We start from the raw sequence: 5668 nt of genomic DNA, 5'->3' as shown, positions 1-5668 counted from the left end.
TGTGACACACACACACCGGAACTGCCACTTGCTCAAAAATGGAAGTCATTTTTGCAACCTCGTGTTTGCTCTGAGCAGGAAGCTTTTACAGCTCTGTGGGTGGGTCAGGCACTCAGCCAAGCACGGACTTGCCAGGATTGTTTTTCAAACACACACACCTCAACACATATACGTACCTGCAACCAGGTCACGGCTTCTGTTTTAACAAGATGTACAAGCAGGGGGACAGCAGCCTGCCCCCTGTTGGCTACAAGGGGTAAGATCACCCAACCTTGGGGCTATTTAAAAAATCAAAAACCATTAAGGGGATTCTTTTTCACACACACACAAAAAAAGGTAGGTGGGGCTGGATCAACATCTGCAGCAGAATGATTGTGCATATTAGTTCAGGACTGCAGCTCGGGGGAATTGTTTTTGAGTGTGGCCATGTAAAACACACACACACAGAACTCCCTGCAAACAGAAAATCAGCACATCAGTCAAAGGGCTGATGTGCTACTTTTATACACACAGTGGAATTTTCTCGACACAGGGAAGTACAGTGGTACCTCAGTTTACAAACTTTAATTTGTTCTGGAAGTCTGTTCTTAAACTGAAACCGTTCCTAAAACAAGGCACGCTTTCCCTAATGAGGCCTCCCACCGCTGGTGCCCTTCCACTGTTCCGATTCTGTTCTTAGACCAAGGTAAAGTTCGCAAACCGGGACACTACTTCTCTTTTTGCGGAGTTCGTAAACTGAATTGTTTGCAAACAGGACTGTTCTGAAACCGAGGTACCCCTGTATTGAAAACAATGTCTCCTCCTCAGCTGCCACATTTTGCCCCACATGTTCATCGAGGCTGCAATAGCATGAAGGTGTCACATGAAGTATTGGGGACATCTCATGAACACAACTGTGGCCAGAACTGTGCATAGTTATCTAGCAAAACAGGGGTAAATTCTGGGCCACAGCAATCACAAATTCGGTTACCAGGTAACCTGATTCTGGCAACTGATAAAACACAAATAATGGAGATAAGTGAGCCCGGCAGCGAAACGTTGCATTGTGGAGGCTTCCAGGCGACTCCCTTCCATTTCCACCCTCCGTCCCAGGAGTCAGCCAGCCACTCACCGCCCCGCCCCCTGCAAATGTTATAAAGAGAAGGCATGATATTAATGAAGTTTACAGGCATTTCCTTATTGCGCATACTTTATTCCACTGGTAGCATTCAGGGCAAGGGACAAAGTTACTTTATTTTATTAGATTTATTTACCACTTTTGATCAAAAGATCTCGGGGCAATGAAGCCTTACTACTGAAATGATAGCTCACTCTCCTCTTTCCTCCCATCAAGTAGCCAGTTAAAAAGAAATAAAGAAAGCTCAGACCTGACCCTATATTGTAGAACTGCACTAGAAAGTCTTTCAAGAGTGCATTCCATATCAACAAGCCTTCTAAATGGAGCTCTTAACCCCAGGTGGCATCTGCATTGCATTTTAATTGATTTTAACACATGTAACATGATTGTTTTAAATTGTTTTTATGTACATAAACGTGTTCTTTTTTAAAGAAAAACATTTTATATGTGCAACTGCTGTAACTAGAATTTCTAGATAGCCTTTACCTAAAAATTTGTAGTTCTTTGACAAAATGGTGGTGGTAGTGTACAGCTGGTATATAAAAGTCTAGATAAACACTGTGCTTCCCCTCCGGAGGCACTCAAGGGTACACAGTACTGGTACCCCCCATGTTAAAAGTGTGGCGCCTCCTGTAACAACTTCATGGTGAGCCCCGACACCTTTTTTTCTTAAAACGCATTCCACTAAAAGGTCTTATACCAGTGACACAGTGACCTTGATAGTCTTTGGAACTGGCATGTGAGCTAGAAGCAAATTTTTTGACAGAAGGAAAACCACCAAATCTGATCTTGGGTTAGAAATTTTAAACCCACCCCGAATTTCTAGCCATTGTGGCCCCAAAGGAACACTTGAGAGCAGATGGGTCAGGCCCGGGGAATTTTCAGAAGCCCTAGGGGTTTGTGAGTAAGTATTCTCCCTTGTATAACTGGCACACTTTCACAGCCAGCAAGAAGCAGAATTAAAATCTCCCAGAGCTAGATGTCGCAAAATCCTATCGTGCAAAATCTGGCACCTTACACGATGGACCCAAGTAGACAAGATTTGTTTTTCTTGTTGCAACGTTTGGATTCTTCAATCGCACCTGTTTCTTATTTGGCTTGTGAGATGAAACACTTCCGCCTCCAAAGTAAGTGTCAGTAGGAGGTGGTTGGTTCGGGTTAGGGAGAGCAACCCCCGCCTCCCACTCTTGGAACATTTTTGACTCTCTCCATTGCTGCTTTGGCTGATGACACAGAGGCCCAGCCCCAGCTCATGTGTTCCAGCTGTGCAAGCTCAAGACAGGAGCAGTGGCAGTGATGAAAGTAACAGCTAGGGCTGCGGTTCCCCTTCTGAAGGGAGAGCTTCCAGCGAGGCTTCCTCCTGCAGCAAGCAGAATGCAGGGTTGCTATTTGTAAGCTCTGTTTGGGTTCCTTAAAGACAGGGAGGGGGGTCAAGCAGAAAGCAGATCAGCAACTATGGGAAGAGGTGGGTGATTTGCAGTAGCTCAGCAAGTTTTGAACCGGCAACGTCTTAACGCCAGACAGGGAGTCTTTCTTTCTCATAGCCACATTCCCTTCTGGGGGCTACATGCCAGTGGCAGGCAGGGCCGGAGGGAACAATGCATATCCAGGGTTGCCACCCCTTTCGTCAGCTACATAACCAGCTGTTCTAGGGCCCAGTCATTCAGGGTCTCCAGAGGTGGGGTTTTTTTGTCCTGGGAAAACCTGCATTTTCTTGCTGAATCAGAGTAAACAGCGATCCACAGAAACTCGGTTGCCAATTGCTCTGATTCAGCGGTAAAAACACGAGTTTTCTTGGGGAAAGCACCAGGACATAAAACAAAACAAAAACCACACCCAAAAACCCTACTTGGATATGGAGCTTTAAAGTCTGCACCTGCACCTAGGAAGACAGCACAAAAGGAAGGCCTGTTAACCCTAAATTTGGCTTTCAGAACCTCATGATCTGATAATTTCGATGCATATTGGTTTGCGTAAAGCAACAGGGAAGGATCTTCCCATATCCCTCCACCTTCTCATATTCTTTGTTATGGCACGAGTATTTAAACGCCTTCCGATAGTCAGTAAAGCATGACTGGAATTTGGTACACTGGCTTGCCATTATTTTATTCTGCAACACTGTACTTTTTCTCAGTTAAAAAGGTAAAGGGACCCCTGACCATTAGGTCCAGTCGTGTCCAACTCTGGGGTTGCGGCGCTCATCTCGCGTTACTGGCCGAGGGAGCCGGCGTACAGCTTCCGGGTCATGTTACCTGTATTTTTTATGCCTACATATTCTTGTGTAACAACCACCACCACCACCCAGTACATTTCCCCATGTCATTGGTGCCAATATGCACCACTGCCACAGACTCCTCTCCAGCACTATCTATAAGGCTACTGGGGCAATATACCACACCCGCAACCTTTGCACTAGGCTCTATGCCCACTACAGACCCAACTATCTATGTTCCTAATGATTCAATTTTCCGCTACCATGATCCCTCCATCCTGCAGCGATTTGTCCTCAGCACAGGATAGCTGTGGTCCTCCAAGGAGCTGGGTCCATTCTAAAGGAATCATGCTCTCTGTCCTAGGCTCTCCTTCTCTCTGACAGCAGGGGAGCTATGAGAGTGGAAGTGGGACACAGCTATAACTTCCCTAAAGGCCTCACCCACCAACTTCTCTGCCTCTTTTAGCTTTCACAAGTCCGACACCTTGGCATCAAAGGAATGAACTTGCTCCCAGAGCCAGGAGCTCAATGCACCTCGGACACACGCCTAATTTCTGTCCAAGAGGGAGATAAACGTGCATGTTACAAACAGTGCATAACACTGGCAAGCCCCTACACATTTTACCTGCAGAACTGTTTTGTAGTTTGACATACAAGTTCTGCTTGTATTAAGAGACATAGACTGAGAAGATTCCATGGTGGTGTCTCTCAATGATAGGAAACTTATGAATACAATTGTGGGGAACAGAAACACTTCAGACCTATAGCTTTAGATTTGGGGGTGCAGAAAAAGATAAAGGCAGGGTTCTGCCCCACCTTATCTGAGTAACCAGCCTTCCCTGACTTTACCAGTAAACCATTGGCATTTTCCCCAAACATGGGTAAATATTTGCATAGATAATGAAAATAAGTGCAGGTAACCCTTCAGAATTTCTTGTTTTTTAAAGGCAAAGGAGATGCAGCCCATCTTACTGGTTGCTCCCAAATATGGCTCCTTCAAAGGTATCTGACTTTTGGGCTACAAAAGGCATGAATCAACATTTATGATCAATCCCAGGCAGGGGGTGTAGATGCAGGACAAAGCAGCAACTGTATACTTGCCTGCCCCAATATAGGGCAGTTGAACTCTTGCACTGTTTCAGTAAGAACTCCTACAGCAGAATTTAACAAGAAGCGTGTAAGAAATAAAAGGGGAAGCCTCGAAATGAATCATCGTGAGTCTGGAAAACATGAGCTGCTGGTGCAAGAAAGTTGTTGACAATCGAATACACCCCCCCCCCTTCAGACACAGTGACTCTCACGTTCTGCATTTCACCCCTATTGGTGTCCTGCCAGTGACAGCAACCATGTCACCCTCTTTTGAGTATCAGGAAGCCTGTTGGTTTAATGGGTGGTAATCCAAGCTAAGCAAACCATTGATGCTGTTGGAAATCAATTCCCATCATCCTAGACCATGGGATAAGCTGGCAGGGAATGATGGGAGTTGTAGTCCAGCAACATCCAGGGAACTAAGGTTGAACAACGCAGGTGTAAAGTGTTTGTTGTCTCTAGTCAAATAGTTAAGAACTCAGCCTATAGCTGCTCACAGAAATGTTTAGCTCAGGGACAGGAAACCTGCAATCTTCCAGATGTTGCTAGACTCCCAGTTTCCACCATCCCTGACCACTGGTCATGTTGGCTGGGGCTGATGGGAACTGGAGCCCCACATTTAGATGGCTGCAGCTTCCCCACCCCTCTTTTTAGTTCAAATGTGGGGGTCTAGTGCACGCTGCCCTCTAGATGCTGTAATTAAGGGGGGACAGAACAGGAGAGGCTACCCTCCTGGGCCTAGGGAATTGATCAGATCCATTAAAGGGCTTTTTTCTCTGTCCCCCACAAGACCCCACTGTTTTCGGAGGTGGTGACAAAAAGAGAAAACAAATACGGGCAGAGGCTTAAATCTCTGTGCAGTCCAGCCTTAGTCATCACATCCATCATTTGATGAGTAAGGAGGGGGTGAAAACCTGCCTCCTCCGCATGCAGCTATGGAGGGGCGGGTAGTTTTAGAAGCCACACCTTTCTGCGTAAGCAAACAGTTCAAACTTGGAAGTCCCCAATTAAAGTATGGCTGGAATGGGAAACCTTTGGCCCTTCAGAAGTTGTTGGACTACAATTCCCATCATCCATGACCAATATGCCACGCTGACTGGCATTCATGGGAATTGGGAGTCCAACAATATATCAAGGGCCACAGGATCCTTAACCGTGAAGAATGCCATTAGACAAATCCACAGAATGGTCATAGGGAAGTCAAGTCTTCTCTCATCCTCATGCTGATTATGCCCCTAACCAAAGAATAT

This window comes from Lacerta agilis, chromosome 17 (assembly GCF_009819535.1).
Source record: "Lacerta agilis isolate rLacAgi1 chromosome 17, rLacAgi1.pri, whole genome shotgun sequence".
In the NCBI taxonomy this organism is placed as follows: Eukaryota; Metazoa; Chordata; class Lepidosauria; order Squamata; family Lacertidae; genus Lacerta; species Lacerta agilis.
The sequence above is the reverse complement of the archived record's forward strand: the minus strand, read 5'-3'. Positions refer to the sequence as shown.